The following is a 10,986-nucleotide window of genomic DNA, read 5'->3' as shown; positions in this document are numbered from 1 at the left end:
GTGGGTGACTCGGGGGTCTGCGCCCTGCTGCCTCACCTCCATGTGCGACCTCCGTGGTCATAGTCCAGGGAGCATCAAGAACATGGACGGGTGTTCAGGAGCTGTGGCCAGCCCCGCGTGCTCACGTCTTCCAGCCGCACTCTGCTGGCCAGATCCCAGCCAGGCTGTCCCATCACAGCTACAGAAAAGGCTGAGCGTGGGCCACTTTCTACCCCCACCCGATGGCCTCCTTTGGTCCATGGCGGGCATCCCACTCTGGCCCCACTAATCCCTTTTACGTTGTTTCTGTTGTATCTTTCTTTCCATAGCCTGCATTTTTTTGTTTGTTTGTTTTGTTTTTTGTTTCCAGGAATTGAACCCAGGGGTACTTAACTACTGAGCCACATCCCCAGTCCTTTTTAATATTTTATTTAGAGACGGGTCTCACTGAGTTCCTTAGGACCTCCCTAAGTTTCTAAGGATGACCTTGAACTCCTGATCCTCCTGCCTCAGCCTCTTGAGTTGCTAGGATTACAGGCATGCGAAAGCATACTATATGTATTTATTTATCATGTTATTGTCAGTCCTCTCCCACAAGAACATCAGCTCTGCCAGGCTAGGCATCTGAGTCTGTTTCACTTGCCGGCCTAGAAGAGAAACTGCCATGTGTATTTGTTGGTGAGGAATCTCCTGGTGCTCAGGAAGTGCCAGACACATTTTCTATGGCTTCTCCTTGGCGCACCTTCCTCTCTGGCCAACAGTCTGGTCAGCCTTCAGAACTCATCCTGTGAGTCTCATCCTTCATGCCTCTCCTGGCCCTCCTGAAGGGCCGAGTGTCCCCTTCTCTAATTATCACACCCTGTTATAATCATCTCTACTGTACTTTTGGCCTGTACTTCACAATTTTGAATTGGTTTATCTTCTCCGTGAAGTAATAAACTCCCATAAAGCCCAGGCACGTTAAAGATGTCATAGTATCCGTTAAGTGAATGGACGAATAGGCGTATGGGCCAGCGCGTTCCACAATCTGGACATTCTTCAAAACGCTCTGTGGAATTTGAATAAGGACTGGGTGTAGATGATATTGTTAAACCCGAGAGGTGGGACGATGGCACTAGAGCTAAGCAATGTATCCAAGGTTATATATTTTACAGTGTGTACTTTTAAGAAATATTACATAGTGGACACAAGCTATATCTATTAGAGATACATCCTGAATTACAGATGAACCAAGATGTGTGAGATTTGCCTTAAAATAAAATAAAAGTGTGTTGGAGGAGAGAAGAGAGGGTCAACTGCACAGGAGACAGGGGGACGTTGTAACAGCTGCGGTGAGAGCAAGCATGCAGATGCAGGGCCGGGCTCAGTGGTGGAGGCCTTCCTGGCATGTGTGGGGCACTGGGTTCCATTCTCAGCACTGCATAAAAATAAAACATAAAAAATAAAGGTATGCTGACCATTTACAACTACAAAAAAAAAAAAAAAAAAAAGAATGCAGATGTCCACCGTGCTTTTGTCCCATCTTTGTATGTGTTTGAAATTCCCTTAATAAATATTAAAAGCAAGTGAAGGGATGTAGCCATCTGTACCCTGCTCAATAAAAAGGAGAGATGATCTTGTCCCACCCTGAGCCCACCCTGCATGTTTTTCATCTCCCCTTGCCTGGCTCTGACCTCAAAGGCTCTTAAAACACATTTAGAACAGGCTAGAGGAACACACCTGTAATCCCAGCAATTCAAGAGGCTGAGGCAGGAGCATCCCAAGTTCAAGACCAGCCTCAGCAACTCAAAAATAAAATTAAAAGGGCTGGGGATGCAGCTCAGTGCTAGAGCACCCCTTGGTTCAGTCCCTGGTACTGCAGAAGCAAAAACAAACCAAAAAATTTAGAGAAAGTAATTAGTGCAGGTAAAATGTGTTTAGTGGTTAAGACCTGAAACCAGGAAGGACCTGCGGCCCCAGGTCCCAGGCGTGTCCCCACCCTCCAGGGAGAAATGACAGAGGCACGTGAGCAGTGGTGCCAGGCCATCGCAAATTCTTACAGAGTGTCGGATGGCAAGGGGTCTTAAAAACCAGTGACACCATGATTTCACCAGTGACAGGAAACCACGAGTCAGAGTTTCTGAGACTCCCCAAGTTCCTTGGATAAAAGAGCAGCAGCACCAGAGCGAATCCCATGTCTGCAACCCTCGAGCCAATTTCCCCAGTCTCAGATCTACGTGCAAGAAGTTTTGTGTTTTATCCACCTTTCCAAGGTCAAGATAATGAACCAGTACGCACCAGTGACATGGCTCAATATTTGTAAAGTATTTGAATGTGACTTAGGTCTGAAATAAAACTTATTGAAAAGCATCACATTAAAATACAGAATCCCTTGGAAATCCATGAGTTCAAAGGCTACTTTGTGGGAAAGATGCATCCAGGGAAGAGCAGAATGGTCCTCCTGGTCCCTGCCTTCTGCCCATAGGTCAGATGAGCCTGGCCAGCAGAGCCAAGGGTTTGAAGCAGGCCGCTCAGCATTCCTCTACCACAGAGGGTCGCACCTGCAGGCACGGGTGGTCTTCATCCAATGTTCTCAACAATCCTGCAAAGTAGGAATCATTTTCCCCTTTGGACAGATAAACATAATGAGGCTCAGAGGTGGTAAGCGACCTGCCGAAGGCCATGCACCTAATAAGTAGCCCATCCTGGACTTGAATCCGATCTGTCTGACTTAACGGCTTTTCCTCTTCCCATTCTGCCAAGCTCCGTTTGAAGAATCCAAATGATTTTGGCCAAATTAGCATCTCTCCTAGAGAGGCCAGAAGATATCTGTCATCCTGAAGCAAAATGGCAGACCATGAAAGATGGAATGAGGACAACTTCTTGCCTCTCTGGTGAGGTCCCTGGCAGCAGCCTCACACTTTATTGATTCAGGAACCATCCCAGGCTGCCAAGGGCCACAGGGCAATAGGAAGGTAATCCCTGCTGGCTGACTCATTGATGGCATGATTCCACACTGATATTCCAAGTCCAACTGTGCCAATCAGAGGCCTGAGCTCAAATTGCCTTAAACCCTCAGCACAGAGCAACGGTGAGATGAGAGGGGAGTTGCTCAACAAGCCCCCAAGCCTCTCCAGCTCTCCTCCTGGCCTGGTTCCTGACCTGCACCCTCTCCACCCCACCCCAGCCCATCCAGTGCACTGCTCTTCCCAATCTGCTTTGTGGGTGAGAAACCCGAGCCCAAGCAGATTTATAGTTCACTCAATGTCATCCATGAGAGTCCTCCAGAGATCATATTTGGCTCCTAGAAAAGAATCACTTGGTAATAAATGAGAAATGAAAACCTATGTCCACACAACAAGCCAAATGGCAGCAAGCTTCATAACAGCCCCAGAGTGTAAACAAGCCCAGTGCCCATCAACGGAGGTGGGGATAACACAATGGGGTTAACCCATCCATGCCATGGAATAGAGTTCCCCCGAAGGAACCAAGTGCTGGTGCGAGCTGTACCCTGGAAGCTAAGTGAAGACTCTGGGCACAAAAGGGTGTTGTCAGCTCCATTTATATGGAGTGTGTAGAATAGGCAAGTTCACAGGGGTGGAAAGTAGATCAGTGGTTGCCTAGTGAGGGAACAGGCTGTTACTACTGAAGAGTGTGGAGTTTTTTCTGGGGTGATGAAAATCTTCTAAAATGACTTGTGGTAATGGTTGCCCAACTGGGTGGTAGAATAGGAACCATTGAATTGGATACTTGAAATCGATTAACCATATGGTGCACGACTTGTCTTCCTGTCCATCTGTTACCCAAACGAGCAAACAAATTATAAAGTTCCCTGGGGATCTAAGGAGATTGCACAGCTACCTGAAGCCTCTCCAGCACATGTCACTGAAAGAAGCCTCCAGAGACATGGGAGGCTAAAATACATGGAGCTGCCTGGCTTTGGACAATCTTGCTGAGTGACCCATAAAGAAACTCGCAGAGAACCTGCCCAGAAAACTCACTGAACATACGGTGATCCCAGCCCAGGTAATAGAACCTGAGACCGGTACCAGCCAGACCTGGGCTCCAGCCTGTCACTATTGCCTCCCTGCTCTGAGGTGTGAGCCAGTCCCCTAAGTCAGCCTCATTGGTACAATGGGGGACAGTAATAATAGGAAAGGAGCATAAATTAAATTTAGTCTTTGCACTTTTTTTTTTTTTTTTTTTTTTTTGCTAAATCAAGTCCCCATCCAAAGAGGAGACCCTAGACTTAAAAAGTAACCCACAAGAGGAGAGCACCCTGTTCTCATAAGACGTGCATTTCAGCGTTCCAGTCGGGCAAGGCTTCTGAGGGCTTGGGCCCGAAGTGTCCTCTCTCATTAAAACATCGGAGAGCAAATTTGTCCACGTGCACATCTGCACGAGGCAGCATGGGTGAGAACAGTGCCAATCCACCAACCACCGGACCTTGCCCAAATCACCTCCCTCGTGATCTCACGTTCCAAGCCACCAATGTGGCCTGTCACTAAGCATAAGGGACTGGATGTGGGATGGAGTCCATAGTAGGTACAAAATAGAGGCTTTGAGTCCCTGTTCTCAGGGAGCTCTTAGCAACCCCAGGTAAACAAGGATGTCATTGACACGTGTGTTTTACAGATAAAGAAACTGACGTCAAGAGAAGCTAAGATCTCATAGCTGTTGTGGTTGCTATCGACACGGAAACTCAAGCCTGAGGGGTCCTGAACCCCAGCTTCACGTCTTCTTCCTCTGGCTAAGGGCTCTCTCTGAAGGATACCAGAGCATGAATTTGAGACCGTCGACAGCACCACCTGCCTCACAATTGACCCAGCAATGAGGACAGTGAACTAGACAGACCCTTGTCAGGACCTGCTGCATAACCTGCAGTGCAGGACCCAGTGTGAAATGAAAATGCAGGTCCAACGCCAGGACGGATTTCAAGATGGTGACGCAGAGCACTAAGCAGAGCTCCAGGTCCTTGGAGGCACAGGAGCACGGGTGACTGCACAGGTCACACCCCGCTGAGGACAGCCCCGCCCCTCCTGCCTGCCACGGAAAGGCCTAGCACAGAGCAGATGTATCTCTGAGCAACTCTGCTGTCTGGCTCCAATCAGAAGTGAGTTCTCCGGGCCAGACTGTGGCTTGCCCTGACCCTGTGGACACGCATCTCTTGGGCTGGCTGATCCAGCGTCCGGCAGCATTTCCAACTTTGCAGATTGGCAATCTCTTGGCTGGCAATGCAGCTCCTTCCTTGCTGAGAAACCCAGTCTCCCTGGCCAAGGTTCAACTCAGCGACCACAGATCCATTAGCACCCACCCAGAATGAGAGGCGGAAATACCTACTTCAGCTGAAGGGCTCCTTGGCGGGATGTCAGAGCCTCGTTTCTCCAGACAACTCCTCCGCCTTCCAGTTGGCGGTACCTGTAGCCAGTTGCCTTCCAGAGAGCAGCACACTCCACCGACAAGCAGCTCGTCTTTCTTCCCACCCATCATGGTGGTCTTACTTTTTCTGAATGATAGCTCCCCCAGGAACCACAGACAAGCTGGAGGCTACTAGAATTTCCTGAATAAGAAAGATAATTTGGGATTTATGAGTAACCAGAAGCAGACCGAAGTGAAGACCCAGTGAGTTAGCGGTGAGACCTGAGCTGGCCTCAGTTCCCCCCAAGGTTTGAGTTGTGTCCCCAAGATAGGTGAATGTGCACTGCCTCGCGCCCTGTGTGGCTGTGTCTGACAGGTGCTGCTGTTTTCCTTCAAAAGCCAACAGCTCTCACAGCAGCCTCGAAACTCACTGCAGTATCTCATGGTACCTCCAGGTCCTGTTTGGGAACCTGGTCCTAGCCCAGCCAGGGGCTGTTCTGGCTCAGGGTTGGCTCATTTACGCTCAGTCTTCCCACTGGAGGAGTCTCCAGCTGAGCCCCTCCTCCTCTGTGGGTCCCCAAACCAGTGCTTTCTCTTCCCAGCCTCAAGCATGTGCCAAGTCCCAAGTCTGACCCTCCCAAGTCACTACTTTTGACTGGGAGTCACTTCATTTAAGGAGGGACAGGTACCAAGATCTCCCCTCTGGATTTCCTGTGCACGTGTGTGTGTGTGTGTGTGTGTGTGCACGCCCATCTTTTTTATTGCTCACAGTGGGAAGTTAAGTCTAAAATAACCTAGCCCATCACTGTCAGAACACAATCCCCAGTTGTTGTGATTTTGATTTTTATCATGGAAAATTTCAATAGAGGTGAAAGTAAAGAGGATAAGAAAATAAATTGCCATGTGTACTGGTTGCTCAGTCTAAATAACGGTCGACTACTGACAATCTTGCTGCTTTTCTACTCCTTTCCCCCTTTCTTCCCCTATTATTTTAGAACAAATCTAAATCATATTGCACATTTAAAATATTTCATTGTATATTTCTATAAGATAGTATTTTTTCCAAAATAATAAATACCCATATTTGGACTAAATGTAATAATATTTCCATAGCCGGTGCCGAGTCGATTTTTTAATACTCCCCTTGTAAACCTGAATGGCTGGCCAAGGACCATCAGGCAAGGTCTTCAAAACATAAGAAGGAAAAGAGAAAAAAAAAAAAAAAACGAAGCCAATATGGAAAGAATAAAAAGAGCCGGGCTGGGGGTGAGGGGAGACAGCATATCTAGAGAAATAAGAAGACATTCATTAAATATAGGAGAAAACAAAAATGAACTAAACATAGGTAACAAAAATGTAACCAAAGGCACATTCAGAAAACCAGAGCTCTGACCCCACCAATTCCCCTGCCATGGTGCCGGAGCAGTGGCCGCAGTTGTGGCCGCAGTTCCTTAGAAGCAGCAGCCCCTCCCCCACCCTGTCCAGAAGCTGATGTGAAGATGAGTAGCTCAGAGCAGGTGTCCGGGTTGCCAGGTTCTGTGGGCTCCGTGGCAATGAATCCTTCTGTGAAGTGATGAAGACTATATCCAGGACACATTTAATCCTACTGGACTCGGTGAGCAGGTGCCTCACTATAAGCTCTAGACATGATCTTGGACCTGGAGCCTGGTGAAGAGCTGGAACAGAGTGAGCTGGCTGAGCAGGCAGCTGAGCTGTAGTAAGGATTGCTCCACGCCCGCTGCATCCTCACCAGCCGAGGCATCGCCCAGATGTTGGAGGAGGACCAGCAGGGGGACTTTGGGTGCTCTCCCGTGTGTGCAGTGAGAACCAGCCAGTGCTTCCCGTCCGTCTCTCGGACATCCCAGGCGAGGCCGTGGTGAAGCTCTACTGCCCCAAGCGCAGGGATGTGTACTCACCCAAGTCCTCGAGGCTCCAGCACACGGACGGCACCCACTTTGGCACCGGTTTCCCTCACACGCTCTTCAGGATGCATCCGGAATACCAGCCCAAGCCCCCTGCCAACCAGTGTGTGCCCGGCTCGAAGGCTTCAAGACCATCCCACAGCTTACCAGCTGCAGCTCCAAACCGCTGGCAACTTCAAGAGCCCAGTCAAGAAGATTCGCTGATCCCCACCCCACCAGGTCGCTCACTCAGTCTTTAACACCTCCGTTCCTCTGCTGTCACCTTTTCAGGAACCCTCTGGTTTTTAGTTTAAATTAAAGGAGTCATTATTGTGGAGGGAATATGAAATAAAGTGGAAGAAAAGACCAAAAAGAAAAAAAGAAAAGAAAAAAAGAAAACTAGAGCTCTAAAAATTAAAAATGATATAAAGTTTAAAAATGCAGTGGCTCAGTGGTAGAGCGCTTGCCTAGCACATGTGAGGCACTGGGTTCAATCCTCAGCACCACATATAAATAAATAAAATAAAGGTAGAGTGTCCACCTACAACTAAAATATATATTTTAAAAGTGAAATCATAAATTAAAAATGTGGTGGGGGTTGGGAATGTGGCACAGTGGCAGAGCACTTGCCTAGCATGCACAAGATCATAGGTTCCATCCCTAGAATGGGGGGGAAAGAGTGGAGGTAATCATCTTTCAGGAAGTAGAAAAAAAGACAAATCACATGGGAAGCAGAAGAAAGGCAGAGGCTTGTTCTAGTACAAGGTGGCACCTCAGTGTGGTTACCGAAGAGAGCTTAGTTAAGGGTCTAGGACAATGGTTTGCACTGGGTGAAGGGAAACCAACCGGGAACTGAGGAGCCCCACCCTCACCTCAGAAGCACCAGCAGCAGAAAGCCCTTCCCTCCCTGGGCTGGAGGCAGGTAGGTCGGAGGATGGAGTTGCCGAGAGGCTCACCTCCTGCAACACAGCAGGGAAAGTGGGAGGCAGGAAACAAATCCCCAAACTCTTCCACTCTGTCCCCTGCAGGCTTTTGCTGTCTACTGACTGACCTCATAAGAGCCAGCTTCCTGGAGCAGGGAGCAGGGTAGAGAAGGGCAAGGAGCAAGAAAGTTCTAGAGGGGGAAACAGAAAACATTCCAGTGCAAGGTTCAAATAAAGCAAGGTTAAAAGAGAAAATGTCTCGGAATGACAGAATACATATTCTAGATTTAAATACACATTCTAGATTTCAAATACAGTGAAAATTGAGCACTTGGCACAACAAACAGAAAGAAGAGTTTCAAGATTTGGAATTTGGGATGATTATTGTTAGGTACATAGAAAACTGAGAAATTAAGCACACAAACAAAATGTGAGGCTATAACTTCAGGAAACAAAGTTGGATAAAGAGAAGACACTTTGGTTTTAGGTATGAAGAATGTTCTCCTGGTCATTATAATGTAAGTACTGACTTGTCCAAAACTCATATACATCGAAGAGGTGGGGAGAGGCAATGAAAGAAGATACATAGGGAAATCAAATGCTGGTCTTTGTTAGAAATAAGGCAATAAATAATGTCTAAAACAGAAAAAAAAAGTCAAGAAAAAGACCTAAAGAAACATTACTAGAAATATAAGGAAAATTCTAAACAAATGAAGATGCTCACTGAGGTGGGGCTTGGGTGAAAGCAGGAGGCAGGGCACTGCTGTTTTTACTACAAGTGTTGTGACATTTGCCTTTTGAACTATGTACTTATGTTATTCCCATACAACAAAGGAGGGAAGAACTTATTTCATAACTGTTGAATTAACAAATTGAAAAGCAATTCTCATGAAACAGAGGTGAAATGAGAACACATGAAAAGTCCTGCTATCCCCACCAGCAATGTATGAGCTTCCCTTTTCCCCCATGTCCTCACCGACATTTATTGTTGCCTGTATTCTTGATAATTGCCATTCTGATTGGAATGAGATGAAATCTTACAGTAGTTTTGATTTGTATTTCTCTAATTGCTAGAGCTATTTGAACATTTTTTTTCATATATTTGTTGATTGGTTGTATATCTTCTTCTGCAAAGTGTCTGTTCAGTTCCTTAGCCCATTTATTGATTGAGTTTTTTTTTTTTGTTTTTTGTTTTTTTGGTGTTAAGTTTTTTGAGTTCTTTTTTTTTTTTTTTTTTTTTTTGGCGGTGCTGGGGATTGAACCCAGGGCCTTGTACTTGCAAGGCAAGTACTCTACCAACTGAGCTATCTCCCCAGTCCCTTGAGTTCTTTATATATCCTAGAGATTAATGCTTTACCTGAGGTGCATGTGGTAAAGATGTTCTCCCAATCTGTAGACTCTCTCTTCACATTATTGATTGTTTCTTTTTCTGAAGGATCACATGGGTCATGCAGTCATACATGTACATGAGGTAACAATGGCTGTTTCACTCTACTATCATTCCTACCCCCACCCCCTTCCCCTCCCTTCTCTCCCGTCTACCTATTATAAAATAACTCTATTCTTCCCTATTCCCCCTCCCCCTTATTGTGAATTATCATGCGCAGATGAGAGAAATAATTTGGCCTTTGGTTTTTGGGGATTGGCTTATTTCACTTAGCGTGATATTCTCTAACTCCATGCATTTACCAGCAATTTTCTTTATCCATTCATCTGTTGAAGGGCATCTAGGTTGGTTCCATAGTTTAGCTATTGTGAATTGAGCTGCTATAAACATTGATGAGACTGTGTCACTGTAGTATGTTGATTTTAAGTCCTTTGAGTATAAACCGAGGAATGGGATAACTGGGTCAAATGTTGGTTCCATTCCAAGTTTTCTGAGGAATCTCCATACTGCTTATTATACTCCATTTATGTATGATCTATCAAAATGAATGAATGCATTCTACTCTCATGTACAACTAATTAGAACAAATAAAATAAAATAAATCAGGAATTAAAATTTAAAAAAACAGGTCCTGCTAACCATGGAGATAAGTGTCTTCACTTACAGAACACATCAAAAGCCACTTGAATGTTCGGAAGCTTTCAGCCAATTCCCTTCCTCTAGACCACTAGGATCTGCACAGGCCGCCTGTGACCCTGGGCCAAATCCACTCTACCACCTCTTCTGTACACAGGCTGCTATGGTTTGGATATGAGGTGTCCCCCAAAAGCTCACATGCGAGACAATGTCAGAAGGTTCAGAGGAGAAACGATGGGGTTTTGAGAGTCTTAACCCATGAACTAAACCCTGATGGGATTAACTGAGTTGTAACTGGAGGCAGGTTGGGTATGGCTGGAGGAGGTGGGAATGGGGGTGTGTGGCTATGGGGTATAAATTCTGTATCTTGAGCGTGAAGTCTCTCTCTCTGCTTTCTGTTCACATGACGTGAGCTGCTTCCCTCTGCCACACTCTTCTGCCATAATGTTTGGCCTCACCTTGAGTCCCAAGGAATGGAGCCAGCCTTCTATGGACTAAGACCTCTGAAACTGTGAGCCCTCAAATAAACTTTTCCTCCTCTACAATTGATCTGGTCAGATCATTTGGTCACAGCCGTGAAAAAGCTGACTAAAACACAAGCTAAGGTTGATTTTGATATTTCTTAATTGCCAGGGGAACATTTCTCAATGCACGAAAATGGCAAGAAATTCAAAGTCCAGGGTCTGTACACAGTTCTGTCCTGGTGTGGCTTTGTCCATTCGCCTGCACGTTGTCTGTGGCCAATTTTGCACAAGAACAGCTGCAACTGAGCCCATTGACCCACAAAACTAAAAATATTTACTCTCTGGCCCTTCGCCGAGAG

The 10,986-nt window shown here is 46.4% G+C and overlaps 1 pseudogene across 1 annotated transcript; it reads left to right on the top strand.

Moving 5' to 3' along the window:
- Positions 1 to 6,815: 6,815 nt before the first annotated feature.
- LOC306644143 (casein kinase II subunit beta-like) lies at positions 6,816 to 7,442 on the top strand (annotated as a pseudogene). Its single transcript has one exon. The product of its transcript is annotated as a casein kinase II subunit beta-like (transcript).
- The last annotated feature ends 3,544 nt before the right edge of the window (positions 7,443 to 10,986 follow it).

Source organism: Sciurus vulgaris (assembly GCF_902686455.1).
Source record: "Sciurus vulgaris genome assembly, chromosome: 14".
Taxonomy (NCBI): Eukaryota; Metazoa; Chordata; class Mammalia; order Rodentia; family Sciuridae; genus Sciurus; species Sciurus vulgaris.
Note: the sequence above shows the minus strand (reverse complement) of the source record. Positions and strands in the feature narration are given on the sequence as shown.